The 15,478-nt window shown below is 44.8% G+C and overlaps 1 protein-coding gene across 3 annotated transcripts in view; it reads left to right on the top strand.

The window, feature by feature from the left end:
* The window catches only part of NSD1 (nuclear receptor binding SET domain protein 1), a 100,367-nt gene that overhangs the window by 21,706 nt on the left and 63,183 nt on the right, over nt 1-15,478 (top strand). The gene's annotated exons all lie outside the window — the stretch shown is intronic.

Raw genomic sequence — 15,478 nt, 5'->3', positions numbered from 1 at the left:
GAAAGTATCCCACCCGCATGGCAAAGCCTGGCAAGCTCCCCGTGGCGTATTTGATATGCCCAAAACAGTAACAACAAGTCTCACAGTGGGGACGTTACTGGTGCCCGCTTGAGCAAATTGATGAACAACGGGAGGACAGTGCTATAGTGCTACTTTAATTTTGGTTTTGGGTCTACACTCATGGTGCTCAGGACTTAGTCCAGGCTTTGCTTTAGGGATCACTCCTGATGGTACTCAGGTACCCTAAGCGCTGCAAGGACCAACCCTGTGTCAACTGCAAGGCAAGTACCTGACCCCTGTGCTGTCTTTCTGGCCCTGATGAGATATTTTGAAATAAACCATTGTTTAAGGAAGAAGAATACAAGTAATGGGTTTTTTTTTTTTTCTCCAGGAATGTGAGTTTTGGGCACACCCGACAGATGAGCAGGGCTTACTTCTGGCTCTGCACTCAGGAATGTCTCCTGGCAGTGCTTGGTCACCCTTCGGGATACTGGGTCCCGACACTTGCAAGATAGTGCAAGGCAAATGTACTATCCACTGTACTATTGCCCTGACCATGATTGTGGGTGGGTTTTTTTTTTTTTTTTTGTGGGGGCTACTTACAGTGGTGCTCTGGTTGAGAGGCTTTGGTCTCCTTCCTCTCAAACAAAGGACAAAGGTCCTCAGAAAATAACCCCCAAGGCAAAGATAAAAGAGAAGATCCAGGAAAATGGTGCCCCAGGTTATACTCAACAATTCTAGGATGAGCATCGCAGGGGACCTAGAATACAATTTTGAAAGAAAACTTTATGAGCAGAAAGACAGTTCAGGAATAAAAGTGATTGGATTGGCATTTGATTTTCTAGGGACAGTGTTTATGGTCAGTAGGGAGAAATCCTCAGAGAAAGGAACGGCTTGCTTTGTATGTGGCCATTCCTGAGTCGATTCGAGGCAGTCCTTATGGTCCCCTGAGCCTGCCAGGAGTAATCCCTGAGCACAGAGCCAGGAGTATACCCTGAGCACTGCCTGGGTTGGTCACGCCACCCCCCCCCCCCAAAAAAAAGAAAAACATACAAAAACCCAAAAACAGAACCCACCAAATCCCGAAACAATAAGAAAATGCTAAAAAAGCCCAAGGAAGGCCTGAACTTGTGTTGGTTCCAGTATACCATTATTGGGCTTAAACTGTGTCCAGCCTTTTCTTTCATTGCCTCAGGCTTGAGGGTTGAGAGTTCACTGTTCAGTATTCTGCATGTCACCAAACCTGTTCTGTGCAGCTCGAAGGCCACCAAGGGCAGAGGCTGACCCTGTGCTAGGGAGTGTCTGTCCTGTGGGAGCAGGCTGCCCTCTCAGGATAGTGTTGAGTTCTGGCCTCCTGGTCCTCCTCCTGCACTGGTTTCCGCGCCTAACAGAGCTGCTCTGCTTGGATTGGGGGGCCCTTTCCCTGCCTTCCCACTGTCCTTTTCCAGAACTTAAGTGATTGCATTTGATCTCCTGTCCAGGCTTTTTTTTTTTTTGATCTATTGTTCTTGGGATCTAGCCAGTGAGCATAGATCCTTTCTTACTGAGCAACAGTTAACTTTGACACAGTAATCTGTAATCTTTCCCTCTGCACTGCAGGCGAAAATGTCCTGCCAGAGAGCACCTGGTGGACTTCCATGCAAATTGAGCAGGATTTGCACACCTGGGACCTGGGGCCCCCTCTTTTCTACTCAGTAAAAATGAATACTTGGCTAGACACTAGAGGATTGGGGAGACTGAGTATTCCAGTTCATTGGTTTTCAGCTTTGTGTGTGTGTTTTGGCTTTTGGGTCAGTCTCCAATAATCCCCAGGTAAAACCCCAAGGTAGAACCTTGGGATATTGCATCAATCACCAATAATGAAGAAGCTTCTAATATCAAGGTTTTGAGGTTATATAAGCTAATACTTAAAATGTTTATGTAGTTCTGCTATTGGTTCTTTCCACGTTAACCAGATGAACTATTTGCTTCTTCAGGGTGTTTTTTTTTTGTGTGTGTGTGTGTGGGGGGGGGGGTGTTGCAGTTTCTCTTTGTTTTGGGGCCACAGCCTGCAGTGCTCTGGGCTGAATCTTGGCTCTGTGCTCAGAGATCACTCCTGTGATAATGGGGGACCATGTGCAGTTCCAGGAATCCACTGGATGCGTCGGGTCTCCTGCAAGTACTAACATTCCTGCCGTCAGCGTTTCTAATAGCCCTACAGTAGCAGCGGGTATTGTCTGTTATTTTTTTGTAAGGATGCAAGTGACGCACCCAGGAAAGGCCTGCAGATTCTTTCTAGATGTTTCAGAAGGTGGTAGAATGCTGGTGTTGTGTCTGCAGATATCTCACTGCTGCTAGGAAAATCTGTTCTGTGACGTTCCTCCATTTTGTCTCACTCTCAAGGCGAGGTGGTTCCAGAGGAAGATGGTTTCGTCTGTGCCCTGCGTGTTCAGTCCCCTCCCACACAAAGTATTAGGCTCTCCATTTTATGGTGCTCTTTAAAGAAAAATGGCTATTAAAATTCACTTAAAATTTTACATAGGAGAGTCCCCAGAGAGTAGTAAGGTAAGTGGGTAAGGCATGCTGCTGACTTGGGTTCAATCTGTAGCACCTCTTATCCCCCAGCATCCTCTGGAATCGTCCCTGAGCACAGAGCCAGGAGTAAGCCCTGAGCATCACCGGGTGTGGCCCCAAAAGAAATACATCAGTGAAACCTGTTGAGGGATTGCAGGCCAGGCAATCCTTGCAAGCAGCACTTGCTGTGAGTCTGGTTTGACCCTGTGACACGCCCTTTCCCTTCATTGTGTGTAATCCCTGAGCCACCCCCAGGAGTCATCCTCAACCCCTACTGGGTGTGGGCCATTCTCCCTAATACCCACCTCAGAGATTGTTGAGGCACATACACAGTTGATTTTTTTTTTTTTGCTTTCCTAAACTATGCCGTGTTTTCAGATTATTTTAGAGATTTTTGTTCGAGTTTTCCATGGCTCAAGAAAAGGCTGCTGGAAAACCCCAAAATGTGTTGACAGCTGTAGAACCAGAGGCCTTGCTTGTGTGAACAGACTTCATAGTTCTTTTTTTTTTTTCCCGCTTTTTGGGTCATACCCAGAAATGCACAGGGGTTCAGGAAGTACTCCTGGCATTGCTCAGGGGACCATATGGGATGCTGGGAATTGAACCCGGGTCAGCTGTGTGCAAGGCAAACGCCCTACCGCTGTGCTATCACTCCAGTCCCAGACTTCATTGTTCTTGATCACGGCATATTTGCATTTGCAAGATTCTTGGGGGTTATGAGTTTCATCTGATCATTCAGACAGTTCTTTTGTAAGGTGAAGAAAGTTCAAGAAAGTCTTCATTTATTTGTTGAGAATTGAACTGATGCAGCGTAGATGCCAGCAGGTATTCATGAGTTTTGTTTCTGTTTTTGAGTGGTCTTAGGACCATACCCAGTGCAGCTCTTGAGGCTGAAGTTCTGGAAGCCTCACCAGACTCCCACATCATTCCAGACCTTTGCTCTATCTCTGTACCTGAAAAAAGCATTTCTAACTGGATGAGCCCCTGTGCTATTTTGGTACTGGTTTTTGTGAACTTGGGAAAATGATTTAATTTCCTCTTTTATTTATTTACTTTTTGTGGGGGTAGGAAAGAGAGGCCACCTCGGCTTTGTTCAGGAATCACTCCTGGTGGACTGGGAAATCATATAGGATGTGGGATATCGAACCCAGGTCAGCTGCGTGCTATCTCTCCATCCCTGAAAATGACTTAATTTCCATCTTGTTTTCCTCCAGATGTAATGTATGGGGAAAAGTGCTCTCCTTGACTCTCCTTCGAGGCTCTTGTGAGCTCATCAGGTACTGATGTGTTCATCCTCATACTTAACTTGTGCCCAAGTGAGGTTCTTATTCGATGGCACACAGTTCTAGTTACTGAGCAGTGGGTGGTGGAGATGCCCATCAGCCACTCTTCCATTCTGACATAGGAAATATTCTTGAGTGACGAGGCTGGAGGGTTTTTAAACTTTTGGAGGGGTCTATTTTGTGAAAAGGATTGCACCCTGGAGTGTGTTGGAATGCTCAACTCCTGGTCAGCGAGTGCTTAGCTCGTGACTAGCAGGTGGTACAGTAGTACATTCAGAGTAGGTATCCTTTTTTACGGTGCTGGATGCTTCAGAGATGGATTTTGCTTTTGGGACACATGCTATATTTTAAGAATACTTCAGAGATTTGTAGCATGCCTACAGTGTTAGCATTCCTAGTGTCTGAATAGAATGGTTGGCAGGCCATGGCCCCACAATAAATAAATGTGTGGAAAGAGGTACTTCCTTTGCCCTGGAATATTTTAGTTAGCTAGAGTAGGCACTGGAGAGATAGTACAGCAGGTGGGGTGTTTGCCATGCACATGGTCAACCCTGGTTCAATCCCTGGCATCCCATATGGTTCCTCTGAGCCCGGCAGGAGTAGTTCCTGACCACAGCCAGGAGTAAGCTGAGCACCACCAAGAGTGGCCCTAACTCCTCCTCCCCCTGTATTTCCTCACCTAAAAGTTGGAGAGTAACCCCCTTTCAAGATCTGAGTATGTGGTAGGCTAACTAGTAACCTGAACCGCACTTTTATTTCTGTTTTGGGGCCACACCCACTGGTGCTCAGGGCTTACTCTTGGGTTTATGAATAACATAGGTCTAGAGGTTCCATATACAGTGTTGGTGGTTGAACTTGGATCAGCCACATGCAGGACAGGCGCCTTGCCTGGTGTAGTCTCTAATGAGAACTGTTGTCTGGTGTGACAAAAATACACTATTAACTATAATTGTAAGTGAAGAGGCAACCTGGCAGGTTACCGAATGTTACCTGCCCACACGGCAGTCTGGCAAACTCCCCATGGCGTACCCAATATGCCAAATACCAGTAACAATGCTGGGTCTCATTCTCCTAACCCTGAAAGCGCCTTGAATATGGTACTTTTTAAAATCTCAGGGCTAGGATGAAGGACACGTTACTGGGGCTTGCTCGAGGCAATCGACGAACAACAGCATGATCGTGATCGTGAAGAGGCACTTGGCTTGGCCCCATATGCTTGCAGGAAGGGTTTTTGAAGGAGCCCAGGGTCTGAGAAGGGCAGAAAGGACGGGGAAGGACAGAGAGTGTTCTCAGAACTGTGTGGTGGAAGCTTTCGAGAGTGGAGAGTGGTGAAGCATGATGATGAAAACAGAAATAGTATTCGGGGCCCAGCCTTTTTGATTGCACAAGAAAGAAGCAGCTATTGGCTGTCATCTTTGGACGTTTGTTTGAGAAATTTGTTGCTAATAATAAAGTTAGTGACTTTCCTTCTCCAAGAGCTTCCAACACTTCCCTATCCTTCTAATAGCTCTGCTTGGCTCATTTACCCCCTCCAAAGTGTTAGAGGTCTGGTTATTCCATCCCTAGATTCACTTATTTATTAAATGTGTAAATTCAAAGAAAAGGTTTCATGAAGTTAAGTGTTTAAGAAAAATAAAGAGCTTGAATTTTCACCATCTAAACTTAATATATGAACGAGTGGTTCAGAATAAAATTGCTTACGCTACATTTTCATCATTCAGCAAACATTTTGGAGGCAGAATCAACAGTGATTTCTGCTATCATTGACCTAAGGTTTTTTAGTATATTATAATGTTATATTCTAGGGACCAGAGAGATAATACAGTGGATTAAGACACTTGCCTTGCATGTGGGTGATCCTGGTTTGATCTCTGACACACCATAGGATTCCCTGGCACCACCAGGAGTGTTCCCTGAGTGCAAAGCCAGGAGTAAACCCTGAGCACAAATGGGTGTGCCCGAAAAACCCAAACCAAACCAAAAATTAAGTTATATGCTAAAATGACTAGAGGTGCAGTGAAGGAAGTTAAAAAACATGTTTGGCAAGTTTAAATTATATATCTTAACTAAATATCAAATTTGCAAAGGAAAAATTAACCCAGGAGTTCTGTACCAAACAAACATTGGATATTCCTCTTTTTGTTTTCAGACCATACCTGGCTATACTCAGGGCTTATTTAACCTAGGCCGGCTCTATACAAGGCAAAGACCCTGCCAACTGTACTATCTCTTTCTGGCCCCACCAAATAAGAAAAATTTTTTTGGAGGGGTCTCACCTAACATTACTTGCATTTACTTTTGACTTGCGCTCAGGGTTCACTCCTGGTGGGCACAGGGGACTATGTGTGGTGTTGGGGATCAAATCTGGGTTGGCCACCTGCAATCCACTATACTACTACTCCTGTTTTCATGGTAAAAATGATTTAAAGATTTTTGCCTATTTCCTTTAGGACATTTACTGGTTTCCCATAGTAAATTGTATTTGTTATTTTGCTTTTTGGTTTTATTTTGGTACACACTTAGCAGAGTTTCTTTATGTGTCGTGTGTGTGTCTCCTCTCCTCCCCCCATATTTTGTTGTTGTTGATGTTTGTTTTTTGTTTTTGTCTGTGGGCCATACCTGGTGATGCTTAGGGTTTGCTCTTGGCTCTGTACTCAAGAATCTCTCCTGGCAGTGCTCATGGAACCATATGGGTTGCCAGGGATCAAACCTAGACCAGCCGTGTGCAGCAACAGGTAGGACATTTGTCTGAAAGAGAGACAAGAGAGATGTGAGTGGATAAAAAGAGAAGTCCATGCTTGAGAGAACACAGGCTTCTCTAGAGTGGAAATACTCGAGCAAAGAAACAGACAAGCAAGTGACATAGTTTTCAAGGGAGAAAGAACATGGGCTTGAAGAGCAAGCCCTAAGTTTTGTATGTTGATCTTGTTTCTTCCTACATTCTGGATCTATTATCAGCTTACATTTGTTTCGTTTTGATTTTGAACCACACCTGGCAGTGCTCAAGGGTGCTCAAGAGAGAGAGAGAGTGCAGATCTCCACGTACAGCCCCTTATGGCTTTTACTATGTTGAGGTAGTTCTGTTCCTTGTTTGGTTAATGTTTGTATTCTGAATGGCTAGTATTTTGGCACTCTTTGTCAGTAGTGATGATCATGGCGTTTTTATGTCATTCTGTTAATGTAGTTTATTGTATTAGTTAATCTTTTTTTTTTTAATTGAGCTTTAATACTGTCTTTTTTTTTTTTCCTTTTTGGGTCACACCGGGAGATGCACAGGGGTTACTACTGACTCATGCGGTCACGGTCACGGTCACGGTCCTCCCGTTGTTCATTGATTTGCTCGAGCGGGCCCAGTAACGTCTCCATCATGAGAATTGTTACTGTGTTTGGCATATCGAATACATCAAGGGTAGCTTGCCAGGCTCTGCCATGCGGGCGAGATACTCTCGGTAGCTTGCCAGGCTTTCCGAGAGGGGCAGAAGAATCGAACTCGGGTCGGCCATGTTGGCCGCTTGTAAGGCAAAGGGGTTACTACTGGCTCATGCACTCAGGAATTACTCCTGGTGGTGCCCAGGGGACCATATGGGATGCTGGGAATCGAATCTGGGTCGGCTGCGTGCAAGGCAAACGCCTTACCCGCTGTACTATCACTCCAGCCCCTGTATTAGTTTTTTTTTTATTTCAGACTATTCCTTGTAGTCTAGGAATAAATTCTACGTGGCTATTATGGTGTATGCTTTTAGTATAAAGTTCAGTTTTAAAATTTGGGCCACACCCAGCTATGCTCATGGGTCATTCCCTTTTTTTTTTTTAATTATTCGTTTTCAGTTTTAGGGTCACCTCTGGATTTGCACTCAGGGATTACTTCTGGCGAGCTTGGGTGACCATGTGGGATGCTGGGGATTGAACCTGGGTTGACTGTGTGCAAGGCAGGTGCCTTACCAACTGTACTATCTCCCCAGCTCCTCAGGGGTCCCTCCTGGCAGGGCTCTGGGTACCATATCAGGTGCCAGGGTTTGAACCTGGTCAGCTGTATCAAGGCAAACAGAATTATCAAGCGCTATACTGTCACTTCAGCCCCAGTTTTGTTGACGTATTAAGAAATTTTGCATTGGTATTCTTAGAGATTACTATATAGTTTACCTCTTGTAAATAAATCGATTATTTATAAATATTATAAATTGACTTGAATTCAGGGATTGCTGAATTCAGGGGTTGCTGGAACGTGTTGTCAGTGTGACTCTACATCTAGTTGGATTGTAGTACTGTTCAGGTTTCCCTAGGTTTCCCTGCCCTTAATGGTCTTTGCTGCTCTGTGGACCGTATGGGATATCAGGGACTCTAGTCCCTGACTGAGTTTTGAAGTCTTTGCTGTTTCTTTATTTCTGTCGATTTCTCTTCATGAATATGAGTCTAATTAAATAGATACATAAATTGTTTTTCTAAGGGAGTGGTCAATCCTGCAGTGCTCAGGACTTGTTCCTGGTTCTGCACTTAGCAGTTACTTCTGGCAGGGCTCAGAGGACCATATGGGGTGTCAGGGGTGGAACCTGGGTTAGTCGCATGCATGGCAAGCATGTTACCTGCTGTACTATTGCTCTGCCCAATAAATGCATGTTAATTGTGGTGATTTTTATCATAAATTTTTTTTCTATGTGTCTGTAACTATTTTGCCTAAATATATGTTTTCCTAGGGGACTGAAGTGATAGTACACCGGATAGATCCTTCCTTTGCATAGGGCTGACCTGTTTTCATCCCCAGTATTCTGTATGGTCCCCTGAGCTCAGAGCCAGGAGTAAGCCCTGAGCATCTCTGGGTATAATGTTCCCCCCTCCCAACCCCCCAGGTAATATATTCACTCTTAATAAGTCATTTTTTTATTGTTGATATCAACATGTCATTTCTTTCCTATCTTTTCATTCTTTTGTGGGGAAGGGCAGAGCAGTGGTGCTTAGGCCATTGTTGGCTCTGTGATCTGGGGTCACACTGGGTGGGTGCTTGGTGGGATTCAAATCATCATTGTAGCCACTGGTATGCATTCCAAGTGCTTTAACCTCAGTACTATCTCTGTGGCCTTTTAGATCTTTTTATTTTCAACCCCCCCCCCTTTTTTTTTTTTATCTTTTTGGGTCATACCCAGCAATGCTCAGGACTTACTCCTGACTCTGCACTCAGGAATTAGCCCTGATGCTGCTCAGGGGACCATATGGGATGCCGGGAATCAAACCTGTGTCAGCCACGTGCAAGGCAAATGCTGTCCTCACTGTACTATTGCTCCAGTCCCTCAACCCCAGTTTTAAATTTGATCTAGTTTTCTTTTTTTTTATTTTAACTTTTTTTGGGCTTGTTTTCTGTTTTGGGGCCACTGCTGACAGCAGTCAGGGCTGACTCCTGGCAGGTTCGGGGATCCTATTTGGTGCTGCGGATCAATCAGGGGTCAGCTGCATGAAAGGCAAATGCCTTTCCCACTAACCTGTTGCTCCAGCCGCTGAACTATAGAGTGTTTTCTTGTAGATAGCATGTAAGGCTGTCTACATATTTGTTTTGTTTTGTTTTTTTGGTCACACCTGGTGATGCTCAGGGGTTATTCCTGGCTCTGCATTCAGGAATCACTCCTGTCAGTGCTTGTAGGACCATATGGGATGCCAGAGATCGAACCTTAGTCAGCTATGTGCGAGTCAAATGCCCTCCCTGCTGTACCATCACTCCAGTCCCCTGTAGGCATATTTTTAATGTATTCTACCAGTTCTGCTCTTGTTCATATACAAGAGGATTTGATGTCTTTTTTTTTGGGAGGGGGGTGTCACACCCGGTGATGCTCAGGGGCTACTCCTGGTTCTGCACTCAGGAATTACCCCTGGCGGTGCTCGGGGGACCATATGGGATGCTGGGAATGGAACCCGGGCAAGGCAAACGCCCTACCCACTGTGCTATCGCTCAGCCCCTGATGTCTGTCTTTTGATAGTTTTGTATTATCTGTATCTTAACATTGTCTTCCTCTTACTCTTTTGCTACTGCTACCTTTTATGTTCTATTGTGTAACATTTTGATTCCCTTGATGTTTATATAGTTTATACAGTAATTTTCCTAGTGGTTGTCATGATTAAGTGGTTAAGATTACAGTTAGCAATTTACTACAATCTGGTTTGTATTATTAATACCACCCTAGTTTCAATAGTACAATAAATCTTTGTTGCTCTGTAACTCTTGTCCTCCCTTTCATTGTTATTTTCTTGTCATAAGGATTACAGCTTTAATATATTGTGTAACCATCAACTCAGATTTATAACTAGTGCTCTGAATTTGTCTTTTATACCAGATATGTAACTAATGTTAAATTAAACTATATTTTGTTAACTCTGCTTGGGGTGTGGGCCACACCTACTCACGCTTGGGGGTTATTCCTGACTCTACCAGGAATCACTCCTGGTGGGGCTCATGGCTGTGGGGTGCCAGGAGTGAATTGGAGTTGGACGCTTACAAGTCAAAAGCTTTTAACCCCTGTACTATCTCCCTGGCCCCATTTTAATTTCCCTGGTGCTCTTGATTGTATAGTGTTCTCTATTTCAAAAGAGCTTGGATTGTAGACTTATTAGGGAGTTTCTGGACAGCCACACCAGGTGGTGCTCAGGGCTTTCATAGGCTCAGGGGACCATATGGTGTGCCAGGGTTCGAACTTACTCAGCCCTACTATCTCTGGCCCCTAGCATGTTGTTTTGGGGCATCGGATAGAGGGCAGTGATTGAGTATCTCCTCTTTGCCTGTGTCCTGGGCTCAGCATTAGACGTTGGTGCTGCTGAAGCCACTTGATCCTGAGCAGTGACTGGCCTGCAGACAGCTTCAGGGGTCCCTGTTTGTGATCTTCTTCCCCTTCCTGCAAAGTGCTCTCTGGACTACACGGTTCGTAATAAATCTAAGATTGGTCTGCGCTGTGTTGTTAGAGGTTTTACTAAAAATTTCGTAATATTCAAGGCCCAGCTCTGTGAATTTTATGTAATATCCGAATATAGATGTCTTTTTTTTTTTTTTTAGCTTTTTGGGTCACACCTGGCGATGATCAGGGGTTACTCCTGGTTCTGCACTCAGGAGTTACTCCTGGCGGTGCTCAGGGGACCGTATGGAATGCTGGGAATCGAACCCGGGTTGGCCGCGTGCAAGGCAAACGCCTTACCCGCTGTGCTATCACTCCAGCCCCCCGAATATAGATGTCTTATATGTAAAATAGAGAAGCTATTTTCTCATAGAGTAAAGGAGATACTTAACTGAAGAAAAAGGTAGAAATTCAAAGTAAAAACTCAGATATGTGTTTATGTTTGGTATTTCAAAGCATTGGGCTGGAGCGATAGCACAGCGGGTAGGGCGTTCGCCTTACAAGCGGCCAACATGGCCGACCCGAGTTCGATTCCTCCGCCCCTCTCGGAGAGCCCGGCAAGCTACCGAGAGTATTCGATATGCCAGACACAGTAACAACAAAGTCTCCAATGGAGACGTTACTGGGCCCGCTCGAGCAAATCGATGATCAACGGGAGGGCCTTTACCTTTTTACCTTTTATTTCAAAGCATTATTAAAAATATTTCCTCTCTGGCTTTGATAGAAGCAGTTGCACACTGTTAACAAATGTTGAAAATGAGTTATCTTAGGAGAAAATGTGAAGCAGAGTGCTTTTTATTTATAGAAATTTAGAGAGATTTGAGGGGAGAGAGACCTGTTCGTGTTTGTCTTTTTTTTTTTAATTGAATCACCGTGAGATAGTTACAAAGCTTTCATGTTTGAATTTCAGTCATACAGTGATCAAACTCCCATCCCTTCACCAGTGCACATTTTCCACCACAAAATCCCCGGTATTCCCCCCCCGCCCCCCCCCCCCCCACCATTCCAACCCTTCCCCTGCCTGTGAAGCCTCGGAGACTTAAAAAGTACTCTGACTGAGTTAATGAGCCTTTTCTCAAAGTGTGATAATAGCTTATAGACATCATATAACTAAAAATATATAGTACTGTTTGTTATCTACATGAGTTTCATTTTTTGTGGGTGGTCCGGCCATCCCTGGCAGTGCTCTGGACTTCCTTTCCTTGGGGCTGGGGTGATAGTACAGTGGATAAGGCACTTCCTTTGTGTGTCACCGACCAGAATTCAGTCCCTGGCACCCCATATGGCCCTCTGAGCTTTCCAGGAATAAGCCTGGAACACTGTCGGTGGCTGTGGCCCCCAAACTGAAAATCCAAAACAATTTTCTGCTTTCTTCTCTTGCACGGTTGCTCTTTGGGTGACAGGGATCATACACACTTGGTTGCCCTGCTTGGCTGTGGGGCCCGCTGAGTGATGCGGTGCTGGCAGACCTGTGGCTGTGTGCCTGAGATGGCTCCCTGTGCTGTGGCCCAGGGTCCCACAGCACAGAGCTGCCAGGGCCTCACCTGGTGGCGTGGTTGACTCTGGTGCGCAAACTCTTGACTCCAGGTTTGCCATGCCACCTGTATTTTGAGCACACTTGTTGGTTCTTGGGTGGGGGCATGGGGTACCAGGGATCAAACCCAGGGAACCACCCATTTGCTCCTCCTGGACTTCCTGGACTTCTGGACTTCCTCTGTGGTAAAATTTTAAAGCTCTTCTGAAGAGAACAGTCATAACTCCCTACAGGAGTTTCCCCCCCACCCCCCCTCCATTGTTCTATTCTCTGCCTGTAATTAGTCTGATTTTTTTTTTGTACTCAGATCAGTTGGATTGGGGTGTTGTTTGTTTAAGAATGGCTTTAATAGGATGTATTTGTCTCGGCATTATTTTTCTCCGTGAATTTGTTTCTTATTATTTATTTAATTTGGTGTTTGGTGCTCAGGGCTCACTCCTGGCTATGTGTGTGGGAATTTTTCCTAGAAGTGCTAGGAACCACATGGATCCCTCATTTCTTTTTCTCTCCTCTTCTTATTTTTGTTGCCATACCTGGCAGTGCTCAGAGCTTACTGCTCACTCTGCAATTAGGAATCACTCCTGGCCGATCCAGGATGCTGTGGATTGAACCTGGGTCTGTTGCACGCAAGGCAAGCACCCACCTACTATCCTGCAGCTTCAGCCTCAATTTAACTACCTGTTTAAGATGACACAGTTGATTGTGGAGTCAGTAAACAGAACATTAATTATTCACTTGTCTGATTGGTGGCCTTGGCTTTAAATTTTAGTGGACACCATGCATGGTCTTTTTTGGGGGTGGGGGGGCGTGGGATAGCCACACTCTGTGATGCTCAGGGCTTACTCTGGGCTCTCTGCTCAGGGATCATAGCTGGGGTGACTGTGTGCAAGACCTCCCCACTGTCCTGTCGCTCTGTCCCCAACAGGCGTATGCTGCCTTGTGTCTGTTGAAGGCTTTTGCCTGTGGCAGTTCTTTACAGTGCCCTGAGTTTCAGTGTTGAGGAATGTGAGGGGTTGACACACTCAACCAAACTTTTACAACTTGATTATTAGTGATTTTCTCATAAAGCATATAATACTTGAAGTTTTATTGATATTGGATATAAAGGTAGAGCATTCAAGTTTGGGCCCTGAAGTTGGGCAACCCAGATTTGAATCCTGGCTTTGTCACTTATTACACAACACTGTCAGATCGGGCAGTCATTTGTCTTCAGTAGGAACTGTGCCTAGAAAATAGAAGACATCAAGTAAATGAGGACAGGAGTGATAGTACAATGGTAAGGCATTTGCCTTACACTTGCCCAACCTGGCTTTGATTCCCAGAACCTCTATGTTCCCCTGAGCCCACTGGAGTGATCCCTGAGTGCAGAGACAGTAGTAGCTCTGAACTGCTGGGTGTTCAAAAACCAAAAAAAGAAATGAAGAAATAGACGTCAAATGAATGATTTTTTTCTTTTCTTTTTTTAAAAATTTAGGCACTGTGATTTATCGTATTTTTTATGACTGAGTTTCATGTATATGCCATTCCATACCACTCCCTCCCCAAGAGTGTTCGTGCTTTCTATGTTTTATACAGACATGTTATTTGCAGTGTTATTTGAAATCGTTTAGGACTTGAAGACACAAATTTTATGTTTAATAATGAATTAAATGGTCATGGATTAGAGCCAGAAATATATGGGCACCCACCCAAATATACTTTCAGTACAGGCAAACAGATTGTTGTTTCTCTGGGCTTTGGGAGATAACTCAGTGCTGGAGTGAACTTAGCTTTGCCTGTGGAGGCCTCTGGGCCAACTCCTCACACGGCCAGGTGTGACCCTCCCCTCCAAATTAAAAAAGTAGCAAAACAAACAAGTTTTTAAATCATGTATTGGCATCTAAGAAGTTTTGAAGCCAACTAGCTTTATTTTTGATTTTTTTTTCTTTTTGGGTCACGCCTGGTGATGCTCAGGGTTTACTCTAGGCACTGCACTTAGGAATTACTACTGGCAGTGCTTGGAGGACCACATGGTATGCTGGGGATTGAACCCCGGTTGGCTGTGTGAAAGGCAAACACCCTACCCACTGTACTATGGCTCCGGTCCTCCAAGTAGCTTTAAAGTCAGGATTTTTTTTTCCTGATAACTTGACAAGTTGATAATAGGCAAAGAATTTGCCATTGCTCGTCTGTGTTGGTGGGGTGTCGTGTTGGTACTAGGGATTGACTCCAGGGCCTCACACATGTGAGGCTGAGTGCTCTTGAGCTACATCTGTGCACCTCTTTCTTTTTTTTTTTTAAATGTATGGGAACAAGGACATGGGGCATGGAACAATGGTTGAGTAACATGTCTTGCATGTATGAGATCCCTAACAGCCACCCCTCAAAACACACACAATTGATAATTTATTTCCTAGTCACTACACACTCAGCGAATGGAACAGTTTTGTTCAGTAAAGACATTCTCTGAACTCTCTGAAAGCAGAGTCCTAACGTTGGATTCTGACTTACATCTCATCACGTTGAACTCAGCTTTTGGTGTTGATGAGCCGGGGGTGTTACTTCACATATCCTTCCCAGTCCTTCAGCTCACTCTACTGAGAACAGTCTGTGCCGGGTAGATACTTTTATTAGGTATTAAGGGAAGAAGATTGTCTTGAGCATGGAACTTACCAAGCTGTTTTCAACTCATGGCATTTGTAGGAAATGGTATTTGTGTCGACTAGCCAGGAGTATCTCAGAACACCTAAAAACTTCTCTGTGGAATCCTGGTCTTACTGAATAGAAAGCCACCTATCCTCTCCAGGAAAGATCTGTGTGCGTTGTTTGTGAATTTAAACACGTGGACATTGGTTTGGAGCTGAGATGCATGCACTTGGGTTGCAGGTTATTCAGCATTAGTTTTGAATGCAGCCTTGGGGCTCATCACTGGATGAATCCAAGGAAGCTTAATTCCTTTGTGTTCTGCTGAGAGGTGTCCCTGGGCGCTGCTGGGGCACACCCAGCTCAGTTTCATTGAGAGTGCCCATGAGTGCTCAGCATTCTTTCATGGCTATCAGAGAAAGGGGATTGGGGGGACACGCTTGTGCTCTGGGCTTATTCCTGACTCTGTGCTGAGGACTCACTCCTGAAAGGCTTTGGGGGACCATATGGGGTGCTGGCGATCAAACTCGGGTTAGCCATACCCACTATACTATTACTCTGGCCCCTAGCTTTATTTTTTATTTATTCGGCTCAAGTGGTTTTTTTCTGGAATT

Source organism: Sorex fumeus, unplaced genomic scaffold (genome assembly GCF_029834395.1).
Source record: "Sorex fumeus unplaced genomic scaffold, SorFum_2.1 ptg000019l, whole genome shotgun sequence".
In the NCBI taxonomy this organism is placed as follows: domain Eukaryota; kingdom Metazoa; phylum Chordata; class Mammalia; order Eulipotyphla; family Soricidae; genus Sorex; species Sorex fumeus.
Note: the sequence above shows the minus strand (reverse complement) of the source record. Positions and strands in the feature narration are given on the sequence as shown.